This window comes from Zingiber officinale, chromosome 7A (assembly GCF_018446385.1).
Source record: "Zingiber officinale cultivar Zhangliang chromosome 7A, Zo_v1.1, whole genome shotgun sequence".
Lineage (NCBI taxonomy): Eukaryota > Viridiplantae > Streptophyta > Magnoliopsida > Zingiberales > Zingiberaceae > Zingiber > Zingiber officinale.
In genome coordinates this window covers 53,291,942-53,318,793 of record NC_055998.1, presented here as the reverse complement: position 1 = coordinate 53,318,793, position 26,852 = coordinate 53,291,942, and the positions used below count along the sequence as shown (strand labels likewise).

Sequence of the window (26,852 nt, the reverse complement as noted above, 5' to 3'; positions counted from 1 at the left end):
TAAAAAGTTAAGTTAAATTTAAATTTCAAAAATATTAAATTTTAAATTTTAAATTTTAAAATAATTTTAAATTTTAAAATTAATTAGAATTTGAAGGTTAATTAGATTTGAACATTTGAAGATAATTAAGTTTGAAATTTGAATTTAAATATTAATATTTAAAAAATAATTAAGTTTGAAATTTGAATTTAATTATACTTTTGAAATTAATTAGACTTTAGAATTTAATTAGATTTTTTGAAATTAATTATATTTTAAAATTGAATTTAATTAATTTAGGTTTAGTTAACTACTTTTTATTTTCACCCTAGGTTCATCACCATTTTCTAGATTTTCAATCAGGGAACCTTAATAGTTTTGTGAGATGATTAATTTAATCTTTAATTTAAATTCAAATATACGGATTGATTTACATTTGAGTTAGATCAAGATTTAACAATTAGTCAATTAAATACTTATTTCAATAATTAGCTTTTAGGCTGCGGCGAGGCACTTGGCTTTCTTAAGTATTGGATCATCAACCACTTCTAGACAAAGTCTTTTAAAGAAATTAAATATTTAATTTTATTTATGAGAATTCTTGGTCTAACTAAACAAGTGTTGATCAAGCCTAAGTCCTTATTTATCCCAATCTAAGCATGTATAAGAAAAGCAGTAAACTAAACATCAGAGAATTCTATTTAATGATAAAAATGACCTTTTTATTGGCTCCCCTAGATCATATTCTCAATAAGATCTATCAAGATAATGGATTTAATCCTTAGAGATCCAATATTGATCAAGTCCAACTTGATTAGTCAAGTTAGACTTGGGGACCACTACAAGAAAAAAGCCTAACAACAACAGTTTTTCACTGTTGTCGTAGGCCTTTTAGAACTATTGTTAAATGCTGTGTTGTTAAAAGGGGTGCCCAAAGACAACAGTTTTTAACCGTTGTCTTTGAAGGCAAACACAACATTTTTACAACGGTGAAAAACTGTTGTCTTTTCCTTTAAAGACAACAGTTTTTCACCGTTGTCTTTGAGCGTCTACCTTTAATAACAGGGTCTTTAACAACAGTTTTAAACTATCTACGACAATGGTGAAAAATTGTTGTCTTTTTTAGATAAAAAATAAAAAAAATTAATACACAATTTTTTAATATTATAAATAATTCAAAATACTAAATTTCAAAATAAAATTTAATATACAATTTTCTAACATTCAGAAATAATATCTATAACATTTTGAAGAAATTTCATAAGCAACCAAGAAAATGATAACACTATTAAAACAAAGGTAGAACAATATAACATGAGATTTTCTACTTAGATGTCGGTGAAGAGGAGGGACTGCAGCTCCTTGTGCTTCTTAATTTGTTAAAGTCTCTCCGTTTTTTTAGCTTGTCGGCATTCTTCCCAGTACTGTTGAGGACACCTATTCGAATAAAGATATATATTACAAATTAGAAACTAAATGGAAGTTCTAGTGTTTAAGTTAGAAACTAAACAGTCGAGGTTATGGGAGGAAGGGCAAGCATTAGGCGATGGTTCTCTGTGGTTTCTTTGATGCCACATCATTGAATAGAACAAAGGACAATCTTTAGGCTACAATAAACAAATATCTGCTAAAGAGGATACCATCCCACTTACTCTAAAGCCCGAGCAACACCGAGTGCAATTTTGATCCGAGCATTCCATGATAGTGGTTCATCTGAGAGATGGAGGAGTTCATACAGTGAACCATTCTTGTGAAAATCATACACCAACATTCTCTGTCCATACTCAGAACAATAACCTACCAGCTCTGTCAAATTTGTATGGTGCAGAAGAGAAATATTTGTGACTAGATCAATGAAGTCGCCAGTTGATTTGCTTAGCAGGGACTTTGGATTTAGTTTCTTCACAGCCAAAATCTAAACAAAAATGTAGAATATAATCCAAAAGTCATACATGATATTCAATCAGTTGGGCAAACTAGTCGTGCCATTAAAACTCTTTAAATAGTGTTACCAAAATACATGGCAAATGATTAGATGAATCAGCTTTCCTGTGCAAACAAGATGGATGATTCTAAATTTTGCCACTATTAAACATGTGTCCGGAATAAATAAGAAGCTTTATTTTTGGTCATATTAATACCTTTCCGTCATCAATCTCTGCCTTGAAAACATGACCAAAAGTGCCTTCGCGAATAAGATTGTCTTCGCTGAAGCTATCTGTAGCTATTTGCAAGTCAGCCACAGAATAAATAGTTGATTTGATACTTGTTATGTCCACCTTCTTTGTGATAAGTTTGCTTGAGCAATCATCTTCGTCAAATGATTTATAGTGATGAGGTTTAAGACATGGTGGAGGAAGTGATGGCAACTTTTCTATGTCAAATATTGAGGATATTCTATTCATCTCCTTCTCTGCAACATAAACTAAGTCATACTACAACCCAATTAAATGTGTGAACCGCAACAAGAATCCTAATGTAGTAATAGACCAGATTTTGCAGGACACTTGTCATACCAACAAATGTGGAGTACCTTTAACTCTATCTGAATCTAGATGAGCATATAGCCGGTCTTGACCAAGATTTTCTTCGATCAAATTTTTTCTTCTCTTTCTCCAAATTATAAAAAAATGCAATTAATCCACCAATGAAGAAGACACCTGCAACACCTCCTGCTATTCCCACTACACGTACACCGCTACCATGGCCAGTATTGGAGTTTTGAGCAGATGGAGATTAATTTGGTTGAGATGAACTATCTGTCCCAGAGCTCCAGTCATTATTATCAGTCCTACAGAATAGGATCCACAAATGAGCATTCAATTTATCCTCAATTAAATCATATGATAGCATGCAAGTTCATTTAGTACTCACTGAAGGTTATTAATCCCTGATCCGGCGGTAAGAACAGGGGACCCCCGTTTTGAGGAGTCAACGTCACGTGGAAGTAAAAGGGTCAGGTGGTCCATCGGAGAAGGATGGACCGACTGGAAGATCGAGAGAATGTCTGACCGATCGGCCGACCAGAGAAGCGGGGCTGACCGACCGGACGGCTGACCAGTGTTTAACTGATGGCAAAAAGCGCCCCGATGGGAGTCGGGGTTCCGGCGCTCGATGGAACAAGAACGAAGGGCCGAGCGGAAGTCACGCTCGGCCGAAGACATAAGGTAGCATACTGCTAATAGTCTCCACAAAGCACATGACTGAGAATCTCCCAAGTAAACCACCATATATGTCCGGCCGGACGTAAGGCGGAGGCTGTCCGACCGGATGTCCGGCAGGGAGTAAGGGGAAAAAGACAAGGGACATCTTTTTCTGACAGCAAGCATATTCTACGTTCAGGCCATACTCAAAATCCTACAGCAGAAGGATCCGCTATCCCATCAGAGACGTGCTCAAACTGTAGCAGTATGGTGTCAGGTAAGCTCCTCTGATAAGCTCACACTACGGTATGGGAAAGGACACGTGTACACCTCGGTATGTGTACACTTGCTTCTCCACAGCCCTATATAAAGTCCCTCACCCTTCGCCGGAGGTACGCACTCTATGATTCTTGGAGCCACTTTCTTGTTGTCGAGCTTTGCCTGACTTGAGCGTCGGAGGGTCGTCGCCGGGAACCCCTTCCCGGCCCGACTTCTGTGCAGGTTCACCGGAGGTCCGTGCGGATAGTCAGGAGATCTACGTCAGCCGCTTGGAGAGCGTCACGTGCCCAGCGTCCATTGATTCAACTTTCGGACAGGATCAATTTGGCGCCGTCTGTGGGAACGCTCCTGCATCTGAGCAGAAGCAATGGACGAAGCTGGACGACCACACACGGTGATGCTCTCCACGAAGGAGCTCGACGCTCTAATCAAGGCAAGAGCAGCTAAGCTCGTGGAGCAACAGAGAGAGAATGCGCAAGCCGAGCGACTGAAGCAACAAACAACGTTAGCATCCGGTGGCCGAGCGGAAGCACTGCCTGCCACGGTTGCATTTCATCGGGCTCTATTCCGAGCGTCTCCTGAAGTCGCAACAGGCAAGGCTCCCCGAGCGGACGCCTCCCCCGAGACAAAGATCCAATCGACATTCAAGGGGGAGCACCGCCGAGCGGATGAAGATGGATTGGGACTTGGATCAACCATGAAGCGCAAATTATCTCCAGCCTTTCCGGGGCAGGGTGAAAGGTGCGCCAATATAATGTATGCTGTATATATTCCATTTGGCTGTATATTTGAAATACAGGAAGCAAAATGTTAAAAAATGCAATTGGCATTATCCGCCGAGCGGCCTATCTCCATGATGTATAAGATCCGAGCCACCGACTCAATGAAGAAGACCCCGTGCCGTTCGGCCAGGTGTAAAAATTATCCGAGCCAAGTCATCGAAGACGAAGACCCCTCGCCGCTCGGTAGGGCGTATATCATCCGTGTTAAAATTAGCCTTAAAGGTCGTCGAGCTCCGATGTTAAAAATCGAGAGACGAGCCGGCGTCTATAAACCCTCCGAGCGGAAGACCGTCGAGCTCCGACGTTAAAAATCGAGAGACGAGCCGGCGTCTATAAACCCTCCGAGCGGAAGACCGTCGAGCTCCGACGTTAAAAATTGAGAGACGAGCCGGCGTCTATAAACCCTCCGAGCGGAAGACCGTCGAGCTCCGACGTTAAAAATCGAGAGACGAGCCGGCGTCTATAAACCCTACGAGCGGAAGACCGTCGAGCTCCGACGTTAAAAATCGAGAGACGAGCCGGCGTCTATAAACCCTCCGAGCGGAAGACAGTCGAGCTCCGACGTTAAAAATCGAGAGACGAGCCGGCGTCTATGACCGTCGAGCTCCGACGTTAAAAATCGAGAGACGAGCCGGCGTCTATAAACCCTCCGAGCGGAAGACCGTCGAGCTCCGACGTTAAAAATCGAGAGACGAGCCGGCGTCTATAAACCCTCCGAGCGGAAGACCGTCGAGCTCCGACGTTAAAAATCGAGAGACGAGCCGGCGTCTATAAACCCTCCGAGCGGAAGACCGTCGAGCTCCGACGTTAAAAATCGAGAGACGAGCCGGCGTCTATAAACCCTCCGAGCGGAAGACCGTTGAGCTCCGACGTTAAAAATCGAGAGACGAGCCGGCGTCTATAAACCCTCCGAGCGGAAGACCGTCGAGCTCCGACGTTAAAAATCGAGAGATGAGCCGGCGTCTATAAATCCTCCGAGATGAAGACCGTCGAGCTCCGACGTTAAAAATCGAGAGACGAGCCGGCGTCTATAAACCCTCCGAGCGCAAGAAATAAAAAGGACTGTAAGTGTCCAAGAAACTCGCCGTCAATATCGTTCGATCGTCTCTACGTTCCGCTCGGCCCAGTACCCAAAGGTACTTCATCGGCATCTAGCGAGCGATCTCTACTATCAAAGCGGAATGTGACGTATTCGGAATATTACATATTTAGTCGAGCGGAAGGGTCACATCAAATACTTCGTAAAAATCCCTTTCGGACACTAGAGGTGTGATAATAGATGAGCGAACAAGACACACATTGACTAGCAAAAGAGCAAAGTACGCGAAAGGAAAGCACTGTATTAAAAATAGAACTTTAAGCCGAGCGGCCTAAGCACAAAAAAGGATCATTTTTTGGGCCGAGCGGCCTAATTACATATGGACTCCTACTCTAAATAGTCATAAAGCGTCGTTGGGATGTTGTTGAGAAGCGCCACTTGATCGCCAGCCGGAATAGTAGCGGAGTCCGAAAGAAGACCCTTAGACTTTAGATACGTGGTGGTGGCAGTCATAGCCAGGTCAAAGGCCTTGTACATCCGCTCGCAGACTTTCTCTGAGAATTCGGGCGAGCGGATGTAGCTTTGTCTTAGAGCAGCTACCCGACTCGGCTCGGCCTCTTGATATTCTTTGAAGGCCGCCTGGGAGGCAGTAAGAGCCTCCTTCAGATTTTAAAGTTCTGCCTTCTGCTTGTCCACGTCGGCCGAGCGGCTCGCCTTCTCTCCATCGAGCTTCTCCATCAACTCCTTTACCTTCAACTCCAGGCCTCGAGCCTCCACGTTCTTTTTCTCCAAGTCAGAGATGGTCGTGTTCTTCCTAGTGGTGGCCAAGGTTAATTTTTGGTCGAGCGACTTGGCCTGCCGCTCGAGCTCGACCAAGTGGTGAGCCTGGTCGGCCGTCTTTTTCTGCTCGGCCACCAACAAATCTTGAGCCTTCTTCAGCTCCTTTTGCAGCTCGGCATAGGATGGGCCTTGAGAGCCGGACGGACCAACCGCCGCCTTCAGTTGCCTTAGTTCTTCATCCACCATGGCTAGGTGGTTGGAGACAGCAATCTCCTCCACCCATCTCTGACAAAAGAAATTAGAAGTTATTAGTGGCCGATCGGAAGGAAGGCATACGAAACATTGGAGAAAATAAACTTACCCCCGTGGCCTGCTGCATATGGCTATTGGCCAAATTGCGGAGGGGGATCAGCGCGACGCATGCCCGAGTGTCGGCCCACATCTCAGCTAATGGGCCCTTCAAAGTGATGGTATGCTCGGGCGCTGTCGGTTGGTCGGCCTCTGGCAGCAGTTCTTCTGTTGGAAGATGAAGAGTGACTCGTATCGTGCGGCCATGACCTGGGGTCGTCCGACCGGCATCCGGAAGAGGATCAGAGGCCGGCGCCGAAAACTGAGAGTGGATGGTTGAACGCCTGACTGGTTGAGAGGGCGGAAGGGTGCTGACCAGAATAGCCTCAATAGGGGCCGCCGGCTCGTCCCATTCCGAAGGGGTCCGATCGGAAGAAATGGCTTCGACCTCCATAGCCTTTCCACGAGCACTTGCAGTGGCTCGGGCGGAAGGTTGAACAGCAGATGTGGCTGAGCGGACGGGAGTATCCACTCGGCGCCTTTTCGAGAGAGGCTGCTCTTCATCCGGAGCTGAGCCGTCACCCTGAGCGGAAGGCTCGTGGCTGATGGTTGCTCCAGCCGCTGGCTCGGGGAGCGAAGCCTGAGCGGCCGACTCCCCGGCATGTGTCCCGCTCTCTTCTTCGTGCGAGCCGACCGGCTGGATACCAAGCGCTTCCATTTCTTTGGCTGCCGCGGCTTCGAGCGCCGCCGCCTTTCTCTTCAAAATGTAGGCCATTACCGACTCCATGACGATGTCCGCTGCAAAGGAAAGAAGAGAAATCAGTTAGCAATTAAAGCATATGCCCAAGTAAAATTCTTACCGAAGTCGGTCGGAAGAGGAGTCCGTATTGGACTCAGGCCGAAGATGTACATCACTCCTTCGTGAAGAAGCTTATTGATGTCAAGCCGCAGACCAGCTAGCATATTTGCAGTATGAAGGTAGTCCGATCGGGTCTTGAACTTCTTCAGCTCAGGAGTGGGAGGTAAGTCGACCTGCCACTTGGTCCGAAAATTTGCCTGATCGGGCATACGAATATAGAAAAAATACTCCTTCCAGTGTTTATTGGAAGAAGGCAGTTTATTAAAGAAAACTAGGCCGGGTCGAGCTTGGAACATGAAAGTGCCCGGCTCGGACTGCTTGGGGTAATAGAAATAATAAAAGACGTCCGGTCGGAGAGGGATGTTGTGAATTTTGAACAAAACGACAACACCACAGAGGAGGCGAAAGGTGTTGGGTACTAGACTGCCGAGCGGAACACCAAAAAAGTTACAAACATCTATAATGAAGGGATGTATAGGGAAACGCAGACCAGCAGTAAACTGGTCGCGAAAGACACAGAAAGCTCCGCGCGGCGGCCTGTGTGGCTGAGCGGAAGGACCGGCTAAAAAAAGTTCAAAATCATCGGGGATTTCAAAATTATCGGTTAGAATATCAAAGTCACGCTGGTCGAATCGTGACTGCATGGTAGTGTACCATGGGCCGAGGGACTGGTCTTCAGGATGAGAAGAACTAGCCATGGTCCGAATGGAAGAAATCGAAAAGGCAAAAAGGCAGAAGAAAGATGACAGCAAGCGAAAAGAGTACCCTGGGAGCGAAGACTGGGGAAAGAAAGCACCGGAAACAGGAAAGAAAAGAGGAGAACCTTACGAGAAAAAGGAGGATCGAAGGAAGAACACCGGGGATCGACGGAAGCAGGAGAACACGATCGCCGGAGCTCTAGAATGCGAGGGATAACCGTGAGCACGCGAAAGAAGGAGTAAGGCGACGGAGGAGAAAACGAAGATTTTATAGGGTGGAGGCCGGGCGGCCTCCACCGTTGGATCCAGGTCACGGGAATCAAAGCATGCATCGCGTCGTCCATTTCGAACCACCTCGATCCAATCAAAGCACCACACCGCCGCCGCCGTACGATGACGACAGTGCGCCACATGGCATTCAGCCATTCGAGGCATTTAATAAGCGCATGCTAAGCCTTAATGTCGAGGATTGACGCAGGTTACGAGAAGATCCGAGAAATGTTGCTGTTGATTAACTTTAAGTTCATTACTGCGGGAGGCCGAGCGGAGGATACTGGCACGAAGGAGCCGCCCGGCCGAACTCGCAGTCCAGTCAGTCGGACTAATCGCCTCCTTCGACTAGACTTGAAGGGGAGGCATGTGATCCGGCGGCAAGAACAGGGGACCCCCGTTTTGAGGAGTCAACGCCACGTGGAAGTAAAAGGGCCAGGTGGTCCATCGGAGAAGGATGGACAGACCGGAAGATCGAGAGAAGGTCGGACCGATGGGCCGACCCGAGAAGGGGGGCTGACCGACCGGACGGCCGACCAGTGTTTAACTGATGGCAAAAAGCGCCCCGATGGGAGTCGGGGTTCCGGCGCTCGATTGAACAAGAACGAAGGGCCGAGCGGAAGTCACGCTCGGCTGAAGACATAAGGTAGCATACTTCTAACAGTCTCCACAAAGCACATGACTGAGAATCTCCCAAGTAAACCACCATATATGTCCGGCTGAACGTAAGGCAGAGGTTGTCCGGCCGAATGTCCGGCAGGGAGTAAGGGGAAAAAGACAAGGGACATCTTTTTCTGACAACAGTCATGTTCTACGTTCAGGCCATACTCAAAATCCTACAGCAGAAGGATCCGCTGTCCCATCAGAGACGTGCTCAAACTGTAGCAGTATGGTGTCAGATAAGCTCCTCTGACAAGCCCACACTACGGTATGGGAAAGGACACGTGTATACCTCGGTATGTGTGCACTCGCTTCTCCACAGCCCTATATAAAGGCCCTCACCCTTCGCCGGAGGTACGCACTCTACGATTCTTGGAGCCACTTTCTTGTTGTCGAGCTTTGCCTGACTTGAGCGTCGGAGGGTCGTCGCCGGGAACCCCTTCCCGGCCCGACTTCTGTGCAGGTTCACCAGAGGTCCGTGCGGATAGTCAGGAGATCTACATCAGCCACTTGGAGAGCGTCACGTGCCCAGCGTCCGTTGATTCAACTTTCGAACATGATCAATCCCTTTTAACCGGTTAGGAATGGATCCATTGTAGTGGTTATTTGCAACATTCCTAAAGAAGTGTTACGAAAGTCAAATCTTTCTTGTAACCCAAATTAATTCTAATTTTGATATAAACTGGCAACTTTATTTATTACTTACAAACTCTGAAGGGTAAGATTGGCAAGGGAATTTATAGTACCAGTGAATTGATTGTTCTCCAAATATCTGAAAGTGGATGAAGAAATAGTAAGCATAACATTCTTCATGCAATTGCATTAGGAGAAAGATTAAAAAAAAGGCCAAATGATAAGATATTATGTTAATGCTTGGAACATTCATTATTCCTCTTACAAGTTTGTCAAACTTGTCAGACTTCTGAAGCTTTGTGGAAGGGTACCATTAAGAGAATTGTAAGACAGGTCCCTGCAATAAAAAGGCCCCTTTATCGGAGAGTGGAGTATGATAGAGTAGAAAGTATTCATGGACATGTAGGTTTGACAGTATTGAAGGTAAAACCATAATTATGAATAAGAAACTTATTTTGAGCAGATACAAGAGGTAAATGATATTGCATCACACAGAATATAAAGATAGTTGATATTAAGAAGTAAGTTTCTTCTCGAATGAAAATCTTGTCTACACTCACATTGTTGTGAGTTTGGAGAGGCCTTGAAAAATATCATCCAGACGCCCACGGAGTTGATTGTGAGCAAGATTTCTGCAGCCATTGATGCATTGCCGTATTTTACATTAATGACAATATCACATGATAAATTGAACTAGAGAAGAAGGCTGCTCACAGAAGCTCCAATTTGGCCATATGAGAAACTGAATAGGGTATGCTTCCACCAAATTGATTATTGCTAAGATCTCTGCAGACAGGATTACCATTAGATGGGCACTTACAAAACTAAATGATAGTTGGAAGCATATTCAAACAACTCACAATCTAAGAAGGTTTGGCGGGAGGTTATAAGGTATCAAATTACGATTTCCTAGATTGTTTTAGTTCATATCCCTGTAACAAACTAGCATTGTGAGAATATTGAATTCCAAGAGGAATCTCGAAAAATTTTGCTAACTTACAGCTCCTCCAGCGAAGCCATTTGGTTCATATTATAGCCCAGTGTTCCAGATAGACCCAAACTTGACAATTTTCTGCTAGCTCAAAAGGAAAGAGTGCATCAATCAGATAAGAAGCAAGGAAAACATACTAAGATTAAAATCACAAGTTGTCACTCTCACATAGCTGTCACTGATGAGCCAGAGCATGTAATTCCCTGCATGGATCACCACTTTGCTTCCAGCCTGATAGCTGTGGTGCTAAATTCAAACTCCCAAACAGAACATAGAGAGCAGAAGCTGCGCAGGGAGCATGAAAACTGAGTACAAGAATCAAGTTGAATTGGATAAAGCAACAATTTCACCAGGCGTATTAGGTAAAACTCAGACCACGCAGTTCTTGTGGGATAACTGCAGAAATTTAAAACATTTCTTTTCCTGTTTTCTACTTATTGGATGAATACCTAGAATAATAAATCTGTTAAACAAGAGTCACAAGAAGAATAGGAAGCCTTAAAAAAAAATCTCTTTCGGCGACTAAATGAAGCAAACTAATCGATCAGCATCATAATTTGCATAAGGAAAAAAAATAAATCAACCTTTTGCAAACATGTGAATTTGGCACTTATCAACCAAAACTCCAAGTCAGAAAAGCAATTCAAGAGCGGCAAGAAATTGTTCAAGCCCTTTCCAGGAGAAAGCACACATCAAACCCTCAACGAGACTATCAACTCACTCACCGTCGTTGGGATCGGTAGCGCCAAAAGCGAAGCTCAGATTCGGATCGCAAGTCCAGATGTAAACCAAAATGACCCAAATCACGATGGCCCCTTCCGCCTTCCCCCGCGCCATTCTCCCAGCCATCGGAGAGCGAAAGCTCGCCTCCCCGTCACATTAGACTCTATAAATCCCGTCGCCTTCGACTAATGATTTAAGTTAGGCCCTTCCTCCATAGCCCATCGCCTAATGGTTCCCAACAAGAGCGACGAGGAGCATCTTTCGCGAAGGAGTCGCGAAGGAGTCGGAGATAGGTTTTTATTAGTTATGGAGAAGTGGGTTTTAGGTTTTTTTCATGAAGTTAAAAAAACTGTTGTGTTTTCAAGATTCAACAACATTCAATAGACAACAGTTTAATAAAACTGTTGTATTTTTAAGATTCAACAACATTCAAGAGACAATAGTTTAATAAAACTGTTGTATATTATCATATAAGCAACACTAAAAGACAATAGTTTTTTAAAACCGTTGTCTTTGACATACATTAGATAACAGTTTTTTGAAAAACTATTGTTATTTAAAAAATATTATGGTGAACAACAACAGTTTTCAATAAAACTGTTGTTAAATGGAAAAAAGACAACAATTTCTTGAAAAACTGTTGTCTATTAGGTGTGATTAAATCCAAAATTTCTTGTAGTGGACCCATGCTTGGACTAAGTTTCTATTTAATCAGTTAACAAGTGATAAATAAGATCTAAACTTATGGTTAGCCTTGTATCCAAGTCAGGATTGATTGTATACGACTTTTTGTTTTCTAAGAATCAAATCAAGATTCTTGGAACGCACAGTGAACCATTCCAATGAATCCTTGAGTTCTTTGACTTGAGTTTTTAAATTGGAATTCTCTTTCTCAAGTTGTTAGACTTGAGTTGAAGTTTCTTCTTGAACTTGATCAGTCAAAGAACTCGAGTTAGTCACTTCCTTAAGGGTTGTTACCTCCTTTTAAAATGACTTGACTCGGAGATTGGATTTGGCTAATTTTCTTAATAAGTATTCAATTAAGTTTTAAAATTCATCTACTTGAGTACTAGTGAACAGAGAACTTACAATGTTGTTTGACCTTTCAGAAACAGATATGGATCCGTGGCTTCTTTCAGACTTGGTTTCTGATTCCACTCCAATTTCATACTCGGACTCAATTTCAGCAACATAAGTTTGTATCGGTAGGTCAATGAAGCTTGTTTACTCATCTTCTTTATCGAAATCTTCCTAGGATTCAGATCACATTGCTTTCAAGGCCTTCCTTCTTCTTTGCTTTTAGTTTGGACACTCCAGCTTGTAGTGTCCCTCTGAATTGCAGCCAAAGCAAGTAACTACAGACTTGGCCTTCATGTTTGATTGAGTCATCTTCTTTTTCTTAAGTGTTTTCTGAACTAGTTTGACTAGTTCGGTGGTGATTTTGTCTTCTTCTGAATTTGATTCATCTTCGTGCTCAGGTTCGGTTTGGCGTTTGATTTTTGGTTCCCATGTTCTACTTATTCCTGCAATCAAAGCAATACCTTTCTCGGTCAGGCATGCATTAATTTATTCGTGTAACTCAAAATCAGAAAATAATTCATCTAATCTAATACTTGAAAGATCCTTGGATAATTTGTAAGCATCTACCATTGATGCCCACAAGGTATTCCTCAGAAAAGCATTTAACATGTACCTAATTACTTCACGATTCTCCACTTTCTGTCCGATCGTGTGGAGTCCATTCAAAAGATCTTGGATGTGAGTATGTAGCTAGCTCGCTGACTCACCTCTTGTATTTTTATATTATATAATTTGTTTAATAGTAGATCTCGTTTGCTTACCTTCGTGTCGGAAGTACCTGTTAGTTAGAGCCCTAGAGCTAATCATTTGATGATTGTTGTATGGACTCGTTGTATCATATTCTTATATATATAAAGGCATTTGTTTATGGTTATTATGCTTACTTGTATTGGTGCCAAATAACTAAGTATAACAACGTCCTTGAGTAGAAGGTTCTTACCTATCAATCGGTTAGTTGAATCAATAGTGAGATGATATAGGGAACACTACTCTTAATCATTCCTAGTCAAGTATTAGCATTCAAGGACAATGTTAATGCGACGAGACTAGCATGTAGGTCAACTCGATGACTTGATCTCACAAGTCATGGATATGGAGATATCAAGTTGACACATGGGTATGCATTGGAGAATGTATACTTAATGACCCGCCATGAGAAAGTATCATGGATCGTTATATGAGTGTCATATACTTTCTCATGTGGCTATTTGTATGACTATTAGTCCTTGGACCTGAAGTCACCATGGTTCCCTACATAAGGAGTTACATACTTTGGCTTCGTCAAACGTCACTCGTAACTGGGTGGACTATAAAGGCGATTACTGGGTATGTAACAAATTATGCGGAGGGATGTGAGTGATGTAGATGGGATCTATCCCTCCTATATGACGGGAGAGACATCGATATTCTTGATAGAGTGAGACCACTAAGTGCATGGCCATGTCCAAATGAGTCAATATGAGATGTTGAGCTCATTTGATTAAGTGAGTCTACTTGGGATTCAAGATTTAGATTGATTAGAGGATGACACGGTCTATGCCTCACATTGATCAATCTAGATGTCAAGAATAGAAGGACACTTGTCATATATTGTGAAGAGTCACAATTAGTAGTCACAAGGTGATGTTGGATGTCAACATTCTTATAACTTGGGTAGTAATGATGTGTTTCTAGATACCGCTCATTACTTATGCTTCTAAATGGGTTTAGGAGCATTGCCAACGTTATAAGAACCTATAGGGTCACACAAAAAGGGCAATTAGATGGAGATTAGGTTCATTTAATGAGCCTAAAGATTAGGTTCATGTGATGAACCAAATTAGATTAAGAGTAATCCAAATTAGGCTAATTGAGTTAGACTCAATTTGGTTCATGTGTTAGATGAGTCTAATTTGGACTTAGACTCATTGAGTCAATTTAATTCAATGAATAGAGATTCATTAAATTAAAATTGACTTGAACCAATGGTTAGATTTGATCAACCATGGGAGAGAAGTGGTCAAGTTTGACTTGACTTGAGAGGAAGATTAAGGGTCAAGTTTGACTTGACCATTTGCCACATCATTGGTGAGTTGGCATTAAGTGGGCCAATGGTGATGCTCCACATCATCAAGGTTGCTTAAGTGGGATGTCACCTCATGCGAGTTACCAAGAGTTGTGACTCTTGGTATCCCATGGAGATAAAACTCCCTCTTAATGTGGCCGACCAAATCAATTCATGGTGTGAGTTTCATTTTTTTGTGTAACTCTCATCTTCTTCCTCAAGCTCTCTCTTCTCTCCCTCTCCTCCACCTTGGCCGAACCTTTCAAAGGTGCTAGCACACCTTTTGTTTGGTTTCTCCATCTCTTGCATGTGTGGATACACATAGAGGAGTATCTACTTTGATACTCTCGAGATCCGGCGAACCTTGGACGAGCGGGATTAGCGAAGGGCATCGCATCAATGGTAAAGCTCTTCTCCTTTGTAGATCTAGTTTAGATCTAGGCTAGAAACTCATACTCGAAGTTTTACTTAAATTTTATTTCTTCGTACGGATCCAGTGGCGGGATTTCAGGGTTTCCGCAATGCAAAAAACGGTTTTTGCGGCCCGAAAAACCCAACAGTACCCTTATGCAGCTCAATCAATTTTTCCCATAGCTCCTTTGCGCTTGAAAATGGATCGACTCTGTTCATCTCTTCTTTTGTCAGGCCGCATTATAGAGTAGATGTTGCCTGGCGTTGGCTTCGACCTTTTCATCAAATTTGTGTCCAGTTCTCACATGATACTAATTTTCTGGTGTCGTTGATTGGAAGTACTAGGCCAGTCTAGATGATCATCCATATCTCGGCTTACGTCTGGAGGTGGTACTCCATTCGACCCTTCTAATAGCCAAAATCCTCTCTTGAAAAAAGAGGTGGGCATGCTGTGTTATACCCTTTTTGGTGGGCCATTTAAGAAATAAATCTTGTACATAAAAAAATAATGAAACTTGTTCCAAGACTTAGTCTTGGATTAGTAATGCGGGAGATAAAGAAATTACTTAAGTAATATTGCATGAATTTTGAGAAAAATACTAAAATAATAATAAAAATATTATCATAAAATTTTATAAAATGTACTATTTCTCAACTATTGACTGAAGATAAAAAAAAAGTAAATTTTTTGAAAAAGAAATTTGGAGGGAAAACGAAAGGCGTAAGAATATTTTTTAAACAAACATGATATATAATTTACTTTTTCAAAAAAGACCCCCTGCTCAATTGGTGGTTTCATGAATTCTGAATAACCTCGCTCTGATACCAATTGTAGGATTGATGCATGCTAAAGGAGGGGTGAATAGCACTAGTGGTTTTTTCACTCATTTCAGAAAACACAAAATAACGCAACGGAATAAAGAACAAGTAAAAACAAAAGCAATGCTACTAAGGTTTATTTTACTTGGTTCGGAGCTTGTGATAACTCCTACTCTAAGGCCCGCGATCGTTGATCACTTTCATTGGGCAATCACTATAGATTCAGAAATAAGTATATATATTAAGTATAATTGAAATATAATAAAGTTACCAATAATACTAGAAATAAAAGTCGTTCGTCGATTGTGTAGTGTAAGAGAGAACAGCAGTTATTCGTTCTTAATCTTGGAGTTGTTGTAGAAGCAACTAGTAGAGCCCTCCTTAAATAGCCAACCCAGACCTTATCTAGATCCACTGATCTCGAGATCAAGTTTGACTCGTCGTTGATCAGTCGACCGATCCCACCGTTCGGTCAACCGATCCTACCTGAACCGATCTTCTCATTCAGATTCAGCTTTGGATAAGTCTTTGTTCGGTCGACTGATCACATCATTCGATCAACCGATCTCATTGACCTTGCTGGTTGACCCGATCAACCTGGTCTAATCACATCGATCCCTATCCTCGATTCAGTCGACTGAACCCGAGGTTCGGTCGACCGATCCTTTGGTCGAACCCAATCAGTTGGCTAGAAATTTACTCTGCTTACTTGGAGGTTTGGTAGATAAATCCACAGTTTGGTTGACCAATTAAGGCCAAAACTTCAACCTGCAAAATGTTAGTTTTCATACAAAATAGAGTTAGACAAATAGCAAATAATAATAAAGTAATATATAACTTTTAACAGCCTTCAGACTGTCCGGTTCTGACTTTTGGATTTCCTTTGAAAACCTAGGTTAAACCGATGCCTACTATTTCCTGTTTGGGGAACGCATCCTCACCTACTCCTCTTAGGAGAGTTACCTTTTGTCAAACTAGTTCTCTAGACTGACTGGACTTTTGCTCAATGCCCGAGACTTCAAGTCTTCATGCTGGATGTCCACTCCACACGTCGTTCAAACTTTCACCTAGTCCGCGATCACTAGGATTTCCACCTAGAGTCCCTGACTCTAGGATTTTGCCCAAAGTACACGATCAGCCAAGACTTTCTAGAACCTAGGGTTACCACCCCCTCGGACCTAGGGTTACCTCCCCCTAGGGTTTTCCACATGCCTAGAATCTACTAGAACTTTGCCTAAGAGCACTTAGGACTTTCCTGCAAGCATATTAATATTTGTTAGATAACAAGACAACTTAACTTTTAAACCTTTTTCCATAATCAAAATTCAAGTTTGATTGTCTAATGCTCCCTACACCAACACTTTACTCAAGTGTATTCGGCCAGATAATATGTAGTATATTTTACTGGAAGCACATCAAGGTTCTTGTGGTAATCATGTAGGGGGTCAGTCTCTTTCATGTAAAATATTATTGGCAGGATATTTTTGGCCTACTTTACAGACTGATGCGGCTCAACTAGTAAGGACTTATTTATCTTATCAATGGCATCAGAATATCCTACATCATCCTACAGAGTTACTTAAAACCTCTATTATTTCTTGCCCGTTCAATCAATGAAGTATGGATATAGTAGGGTCTTTCCCCTTAGCACTTGCTTAAAAGAGATTTTTATTGGTAGCTATGGATTATTTTTTAAGATGGGTGGAAGCTAAGCCCTTAGCCAAAATAAGTGAGTAAATAATTATCAAATTCTTATGGCAACATATTATCTGTAGATTTGGTATTCCATATAAACTAGTTTTCAACAATGGAAAGCGGTTTCAAGGTAAAAGGATTCGAGAATGGTGTTTGGGATATGGTATCAAGTCGGCCTTCACTTCTGTGGCTTATCTATAGAGTAATGGTCAGGATGAAGTAACAAACTGAGAAATTATTAGAGGGCTTAAGACTAAATTAGATCATGTTGGAGGAAGTTTGGTGGATGAATTATTTAATGTACTATGGGAAAATTGTACAACTCCCCGAGAATCGACGAGTATAACTCCTTTCCACCTTGTTTACGTTGGTGAAGCAGTGGTCCCAGTCGAAATTGGAGTGGAATTCGACCGAGATGCTTATATGATAAGGATAATACTGATCGACATCTTATGGAGCTCGACTTAATAGAAGAAGTACAGGACAAGGCGACAACCTGACTTATATCATATCGTCAAAGAATGAGATAAAATTATAATAGACTCTATAGATTTTTTAGGTGGGGGATTTGGTCTGGAAATGCATCAAGCTAGTCAAAGATATTTATAAACTAGAGCCGCTGTAACGCCCCGCCCCTCCTGCTTAAGGGACGGGGGTTACTTTACTTACTTATTACATACTTACTTGCATCTTAATAATCTTTTCTACTTAAAACAGCGGAAGTCTTGTTTATAGAAAAGGTCACATAGCATACTTTACATGATTTTAAGTCATAATACCAGAAAACATGATTAAATGTCATGGAGTCATGAAACAATAACATAAACTAAGCATAATTCTTATTGAATAAAAGCAGGTCTTTCTCTCTTAGCCGAGTCACTACCACACACATCCTTCTTGCCCCTCCTGCTGCTCTCTTAGTTCATCCATTTCTTACCTTTATCTGTGGTACAAGGAAAGTAAGCTATGAGCACACAAGGCTCAGTAAGACCATTTCCTACTCACAAAAAAAACGTATAGCATAGCATAATCACAAGGCATAAAGCATGGAGTCAAACTCATCATATCATATATAGAAGCATCATATCGTAACTTTCATAAACATAAAATACAGAACATCCTATCATATCATGTCATAAAAAAAAACCTCAACTTGTATCATGTCATAAAGTATATCATGGCATATCGTAACATAATCGTAAGGTATCATGGCATATCATGACGTAATCATAAAGTGCATCCTAGCATATTATAACATAATCATAAGTATCATGGCATATCATGGCTTAATCATAAAGTATATGTAAGATGACTTTCAAAACATGTATCATAAAAATATACGCAACATGTCTTTTGAAAACTTATTATATACATACTTAAACATAATTTCAACATAAGGAGGGCCCCGGCTTGTACCACATAAATAAATGTGCGCGTCCTATGTAAGTCCAAGGTAGCAAGTCTTGAACCCTACAAGGTATACATACTAGGCCCGTTTCTTAGTCCATCGACCTAGGGGCACTTAGGAGCCTATCCCTAACGAGGCCCGTTTCTTAGTCCATCGACCTAGGGGCACTTAGGAGCCCATCCCTAACGAGGCCCGTTTCTTAGTCCATCGACCTAGGGGCACTTAGGAGCCCATCCCTAATGAGGCCCGTTTCTTAGTCCATCGACCCCGGGGCGCTTATGGAGCCCACCCTTGGTACAAGTCATATAAAGTAAAGTAGCATGTCTTACATATCATGATTCTTATCATATCATGCATATCATATTTCTTAACATATCATAAAACATGCATAATTTGGGCACACAACTCATCATAATACCATGCATAATTTGGGCACACAGCACATCATAATAGCATGCATAATTTGGGCACACAGCTCATCATAATAGCATGCATAATTTGGGCACATAGTACATCATAAGAGTAATCAACATGCATAGATCATGGGCATACATAAATAACATAGAAGCATAACAAGTTCTTATCATATCATGAAGCATGGCATGTGAGACACATGGGGATCATAATTAGGTCTCTAACCCTAATATCACATAGTGGCCGAAACATACGGTTGTAACTTAGGTTAACATCAACATATAAGCATATGAACCTTAAACCAATATCATATCATATATCATAAGGACACATCATGAGCATGTTTAGTTTAGGTTCTAGGTTTCCTAAGCTTATAAACTTGCCATGGCCAAATCCTATCAAGCCTTATATTTGGTTAAAAATCAACATACAAGCATGTGAACTCTAAACCAATATCATATCATATATCATGAGAAACATCATAAGCATGTTCAGTTTAGGTTCTAGGTTCCCTAAGCTTATAAACTTGTCATGGCCGAATCCTATCAAGCATCACATTTGGTTAAAATCAACATACAAGCATGTGAACTCTAAACCAATATCATATCATATATCATAAGGAACATCATGAGTATGTTTAGTTTAGGTTCTAGGTTTCCTAAGCTTATAAACTTACCATGGCCGAAACTTGTTAATCATGTAACTAGGTTTCATGTGGCATAAAAGCATAGCAAACCCTAAACCATTTTCATAGTATTTATTACAAAAAACATCATGAGCATGTTTAGTTTGAGTTCTAGGTTTCCTAGGCATATAAACTTGTTGTGACCGAAAGTTCATGGAGCATGAAATAAAATTCTAACCAACCTACAAGCATGAGCATGTCATGTTAACTTCATATCTTGTCTTAAGGAAAATCATGGCATGCTTGGTTTAGGTTTAAAGTTTTCCTAGGCCCTTAATCCTACCATGGCCGAATGTTTATGAGCATGAAATAAAGTTCAAATCAACATACAAGCATGAGCATATCATGTTAACTTCATATCTTATCTTAAGAAACATCATGGCATGCTTAGATTAGGTTTAAAGTTTTCCTAGGCTCTTAATCTTATCATGGCCGAAAGTTGAAAGGGAGACATCCTAATTCCAAGCAACATACAAGTATGAGAAATGTTAACAACTCTATTATCATAGGGTACATATCATAAAAGCAAAGGGAGCATGTTTAGTTTGAGTCTTAAGCTTACCTAGTTCTTTTATTCATGCTTGGCCGAGGGTCTAGGATAATGAATCTAAGTTCTAACAAAACATTCCAGCATAGAAACAATAGATTAACCCCCCTACCATAAGATACCTGTTACAAGAAACATATTGAGCATATCCTAGTTGGGTCTTAAAATTTCCTAGGTCTTTCTTTTTTTTTTTTTTTGTCTTGGCCGAAAGTTTCATGAAGAACTCCTAGGTTTTTAAGCAATCTAACCTCATGGAAGAACATATGAACTATTGTACCACAGGTGAGGGGAAACTTACATATTTTCGCTTGTTGTTCCTTAAGAAAATGATACCCTTGTGAGGAGGAAGAAGAAACTTTTCTTCCTAGTGTTCCCTTTTTGTTTTCTTCTTCTTGTAAGAGATAATCCTTGAGACTCCTTCTAGGAAATTTGTTTTCTTAGGGAGGAAACCTTAACTTGACTTTTGAGAATGAGGGAGAGGAGGTCTAAGTTTCGGTGGAGAAGGAAAAAGGAGGAGGAAGAAGGAAGAAGAAGAAGAATTAGCAATTCTCTTTCTCTTTTCTCCTCTAAATCCTATTTATTCATCATGGGAATGAATCATGTCCTTATTCATTCCCCCTTAACTCCTCTATCTCTTCCAGCTTTAATTCCCACGAAAATTAGAAGGAAAAGAGGGTAGGAAGGCAATATGCCTTTTTCTTGCTCCCTCTCTTAACCAAGAGGAAGAGAAGGTAAGCAACTTGGTTTTCTCTTGCTCTTTTACTTAGTTCTTTCTTCTCACCTTTAACTACAATTTCCATTCCTTTCTATCCATCTATTATTCATTATTCTAGTGGTTATCATACACCAATTTAACTCTATTATTTGTGGGAGGTTCAAGGTTCAAACCTTCACCTCTCTTTCTTTTTATTTCTATTATTTCTTGTGATTCCTCTTACTTTTATGCTCTAACGAAAAATAATACCCTTATCTTATAATTTCGTGGGTGTTACAGTACCCCATACCTCATAGAAAGTTCATCTTCGAACTTAGATAGCGACGTCAGGTGGTACCGGACTTCCTGTTGAGTGCATCGGCCACCTTGTTCACTTTTCCGGGATGATAAAAGATTTCTCAATCATAGTCCTTGACTAGCTCGAGCCATCTGCGTTGTCCCATATTTAGGTCTTTCTACGTGAAGAAATATTTCAAACTCTGGTGGTCTGTATAAATCCTGCACTGGGCTCCATATAAGTAATGCCTCCATGTTTTTAGAGCGAAGACCACAGCTGCTAGTTCTAAATCATAAATGGGGTAATTTCTTTCATTCTCTTTGAGTTTTCTAGAGGCATAGGCGATGACTTTGCTATCTTGCATGAGTACAGCTCCAAGTCCTAGTAAGGAAGCATCGCTATACATATCAAAGCCTTTGTTGCTTTCCGGAAGAGTAAGGATTGGAGCACTGGTCAGTCTCCGTTTCAGTTTCGTAAAACTCTTCTCGCAGTCATCCGTCCATTCATACTTTCTGTTTTTCTTGGTGAGAACTATCATAGGGGCTGTAATTTTGGAGAAATCCTCTACGAACTTCCTGTAGTAGCCTGCTAGTCCGAGAAAACTTCTGATTTCACTGGCACTCTTTGGTCTGTTCCAGTTACTTACAGCTTTGATCTTGCTTGGATCTACCATGACTCCTTCCTTGGAGACAACATGACCCAAGAATGTTACTCGGTCTAGCCAGAACTCGCATTTGGAGAACTTTGCATATAGTTGTTTCTCTCGGAGGATCTGCAGTACAATATTCAGGTGTTCAGCATGTTCTTCCTGGGTTCTTGAATAAATGAGAATATTGTCAATGAAGACGATCACAAATTTATCGAGATATGTCGTAAATACTCAATTCATCAAATCCATAAACACGGCAGGGGCATTTGTCACTCCGAAGGGCATAACTACGAACTCATAGTGTCCGTATCTTATTCGAAAGGCTGTCTTTGGTATATCATCTTGTTTCACTCTCACTTGATGATAGCTGGACCTTAGGTCAATCTTAGAGAAAACGGTTGCTCCCTTCAACTGGTCGAATAGGTCGTCGATCCATGGAAGGGGGTACCTGTTCTTGATTGTCACGTTGTTCAGCGCTCGATAGTCTATACACATTCGCATAGACCCATCCTTCTTTTTCACAAACAGTACTGGAGCACCCCATGGCGAGTGACTAGGGCGAATAAGTCCCTTGTCGAGTAACTCCCGTAGCTGCTCTTGAAGTTCCTTCAACTCAGCTAGCGCCATCCGGTAAGTTGCTTTAGAGATCGATTTAGTACCAGGAACTAATTCGATCGTAAATTCTATCTCCCTATCAGGGGCTAATCCCGGTAGTTCATCGGGAAACACTTTTGGATAGTTGCATACCACCCTGACCTCTTCTAGCTTCTGGCCCCCAGTTTGACTTGTATCGACCACGTGCGCTAGGAATCCAGTACATCCCTTATCTAGCATCCTCTGTGCCTTTATAGCTGATAAGAATCTTTCAGTTTCTTTCCCGGGTTCTCCAACGAATTCAAACATCGGTTCAGCTTCAGGTCGGAAGACTACTTTTCTCTTATGGCACTCGATCGAAGCGCCGTACTTGCTCAGGAAATCCATGCCCAGTATAATGTCATAATCTTGCATGTCGAGTACTATTAGATTGCAGTAGAGTTCTCTGTCTGCGATTCGGATAGGTACGACCCACAGCATATAATCCGATGACATAACTTCCTCGGATGGTAGGGTTGTTAAGAACGTGCCATTTATTGTTTGTGGTGGCATATCTAATTTATTCATAAATGGTGTTGAGACGAACGAGTGTGTCGCTCAGTATCAAATAATACTATAGCATACTGACTGAAAATAGGCAGCTGACCTGTGACGACAGTAGAGGCACTCGCCACGTCTTCTTTGGTAAGCGAGAAAACCCTGGCGTTCGTTGCTGCTGGCGGGGCTTCCAATCTCCCTTGGCTAATCGGTGTTCCTTCAATAGCAGCTTGCATCTGGTGTAGCTGTGAGGGGGCACTCCTGTTCTGGTTATTCTGCTGGAGTGGTGCCTGAAATCGGGTAGTGCAGTCTCTGGCCAGATGTCCTTCCCCTCCGCAATTATAGCACTTTCTTGTACCCTTGTGGCATACTCCGGAATGCAGCTTTCCACAAATAGTACATTGAGGGTATTTCGGTTGCTTATTCACTGGACCACCTTTAGCATTGTCCCATTGTTTCCTTTTTCCGGTAGGGGTCCCTTTCCAGCCTGTTCTGGTACCTGGAGGTCTCTGTCCTTCTGTTCGTGCCTGATTCTTATTCTCGTTCATCGCTTTCTGATAATGTTCTGTGATCAAGGCACTGCTGACCAGTTCCTCTGTAGTCTGCGGTCTATTAATTCCGCCGGCCACGTTCAGTGCTATCTCGGGTCGAAGCATCCTCAGCATCAGTTTGACCCTTTCTCTTTCCGTGCGAACCAACTCTGGACAAAGGCGTGCCAGACGGTTGAAGCGCTTTACTGCTTCGTTCACTGATAAGTCACCTTGCCGGAACTCGGTGAACTCGTCGTAATGCCAGTTCGTCACTTGCATATGGAAGAACTCTTCAAAGAACTCTGTCTCAAAGTCTGTCCAGTTCATCAGATTAATTTTTATCTTAGCCTTAACCCTTTTCCCACCACATTCTTGAGTCGCCGGAAAAGCAGAAAGACACGCATTTGATCTTTTCTGGTACGGGCCAGTCCAGTAATTCCACTATGCTTTCTACTGTCTTGAACCAGGCCTGGGCGTCCCATGGCTCGCAAGTACCCGAGAAGTTCTCCGGCTTCAGCCTTAGCCACTGTATCAAGTAGGTCTCCTGTCAGGCCACTTGGGCAGGGGCTACCGGTGGTACTGGTGCAACTATTGGTATGACGGGCACTGCATTCTGATTTACTGGCGGGGTGGCAGGATTTCCTTGCTGACCTATTAAAGTCGTGATCAACTGTTGTTGCTCTGTGATCTGACGCTGGAGGTCGGTGACTACCTGGGTCAGATCTGGTGGAGTCGCTGTCTCGTCTGCTCGGGTAGTGCATCTCCTAGCCATGCTTATCTTCATTAATGACAATAAATTATCGTTATTCCAATCCAGGCTGACATAAGATTATTATCATTCCTATCCTACCATCATCCATACTTAAACTAGAACTGTGACTTATCATAATCAAAAGAATAAGTAAACATGCATAATATTAAAGCATCATAAAAGAATTAAATTAAGCATATAGATTCTTACTTGGAGCGGCAGGATGGAGGCTTGATGTGTGTGTAGTGAAAAGGCTAAAACTTGGCTCTGATACAAACCTGTAACGCCCCGCCCCTCCTGCTTAAGGGACGGGGGTTACTTTACTTACTTACTTATTACATACTTACTTGCATCTTAATAATCTTTTCTACTTAAAACAGCGGAAGTCTTGTTTATAGAAAAGGACACATAGCATACTTTACATGATTTTAAGTCATAATACCAGAAAACATGATTAAATGTCATGGAGTCATGAAACAATTGTTGGACCCCGTGGTAGTTTTGATGTGATCAACCAAGTTGGTTAGGTCCTGCTGTGTTTGATCCCTGTTTCTGAGTCTGCAGGAGCTTAGGAACACAGGAAGTCGAGCGGAAGACGCAGCTAGCGAGAAGAACGGCACGAGAAGGGAGCCGACGGGCTCGGTGCGTCCGAAGGATGAGAGAGCTGCGGAAGAGTACTCCGGTGGGTGTGAAGAGCGTGCACGGCGTTCGAGGGATGTTAAGTCAGGACGAAAGGCTGCTCAAGGAAGGCCAGAAATTGGGTTCGGGTGAGTCCTATTTCGGTTGGCCGAAATCACCCAAACAAACGGAGCTTCGGAAGACAAAGTGAAGAAAAAAGGAGTCAAAAGAGGCTGGAAGTTACTGTAGCAGAAATTACTATAGCAGGAACCTTGAAGGCGCCTTAAACACATTGAAGGCGCCTTGAATGGATTGTTTAAGGCGCCTTGAGCAGGCTAGTTTGACCGTTTACGCTGCGGATAAAGTTTTATCCGCAGATCGAGTTGGAGGCGCCTTGAACCCTGTTGGAGGCGCCTTGGACTCTCGGAATAAGATTTCCAGGGCCTATATAAAGGCCCCTGGAGCTAGGAATTCAATAACAACTCAAGCAATCAACTGTGTAGTGTTTCCTAGCAATAGTTCTGAGCTTCCAAACTGTAAAAGGCTTCTCCGCCTTCAGAGAAGGAGAATTTTTCTACTACGCTTTTTCTACTGCCCTAGATTAACAACCTTCTTGGTTGTAACCTGGTAAAAATCCTGATCTTCTCTATATTTCTTTATTTAGTTTTTATTGCTTTATTAATTTATCACTATTGCACTAATTGAGTTGAAAGTATGAGGAGGGTATAGTTTAATTTTTGTTTTCAGCAATTCACCCCCCTCTTGCCGGCCTCCGCTGCACCAATAAGTGGTATCAGAGCCGGACCACCTCAGAAGGACTAACCGCCGACTGAAGCACGAAGATCTAGACAATGGCCGGAGCCTGTGACTACCCACCTGCATTCGAGGGGGAGTTTGCTTCATGGAAGCAAAAAATGGAGGTATACCTTAAGTCTGATTTTGGTATTTATTTAATAATGAAATCTGGTTATGAAGCACCAAAGAAAGTAAACGGAGAAGAGCTCGAGAAATACCTCTGGAACGAGAAGCAACGTGATGAGTCGATGGCAAATGCGCGGGCTGAATTTCATCTTCTAACCACAATACCAAATGAAGATCTCGACAAAGTCGGAGAGTACAATAGCGCAAAAGAACTTTGGGAAAAGTTCTTAAAGATCTATGAAGTGTCCGAATCCAAGATAAATGCCGCAACATCCCCAACAGTCGAATTCCATCCTGAAGCCACAGAAAGCTCATCCCAGATGAGCATCGATGAAGGGGAAGAAACTTCGGAAGAAAGCAACTCGACAGGGGGAGAATCAACAGCTGACAAGGTAAATCAAGTATGGTCTCCACCTTCTGAACAATTAATTACATTAATCGAGAAGGTACCTGAAAATTTTTGTGAATTAAAAATTAAATCTTCGAAAGAATTTTCTGGATTAGAAAAAATTTTGTCGAAGGAAATCTTTCCAATTAAAAATATCGTCGAAATATTTTTTACCAACTATTTTGTTGAAAGAATTTCTGAAACTAAAAACATTGCCAAAAGATTCTTGTGAGTTACAAAATAATTTGTTGAATGAAATATCAAAAGATCTTTTATCAATTATTTTGTCAAAATAATTTTTCGCATACTTAATATTGTTTTCCTTAAATCTAAAAAATTATGATAAACTAAAGTGGAAATTTAGATATCATAATAAGGTTAGAGAAATGGCAATAACTTGAGAATGAATTTTGTTTTAATAATAATAAAAAAATTTATTATTTTTGCCTAAGTTAAAAGCCTTTTCTATAATTCTAAAAAGTAATTTAACATAGAATTTTTTTTTAAATATTCTTCTGAAAAATTCAAAAATTCATTTTACTAAAAATTTTTGGAAAATTTTTTAACTTGAAAATTTTTTTGTGGAAACTTTTTGACTTGCGAAATTTTACTTAGAAAATTTTTCAAAATATCATTCTTACTTGT

The 26,852-nt window shown here is 41.6% G+C and overlaps 1 long non-coding RNA gene across 1 annotated transcript; it reads right to left on the bottom strand.

Annotated features, from left to right (window-relative positions):
* Nucleotides 1-9,698: 9,698 nt before the first annotated feature.
* On the bottom strand, nucleotides 9,699-10,323 carry LOC122000117. The gene is made up of 4 exons (XR_006116953.1): nucleotides 10,271-10,323; nucleotides 10,125-10,196; nucleotides 9,971-10,042; nucleotides 9,699-9,747 (listed from the first exon to the last, which is right to left on the bottom strand). It is a non-coding gene; the product is annotated as an uncharacterized LOC122000117 (long non-coding RNA).
* Between the last annotated feature and the right edge of the window lie 16,529 nt (nucleotides 10,324-26,852).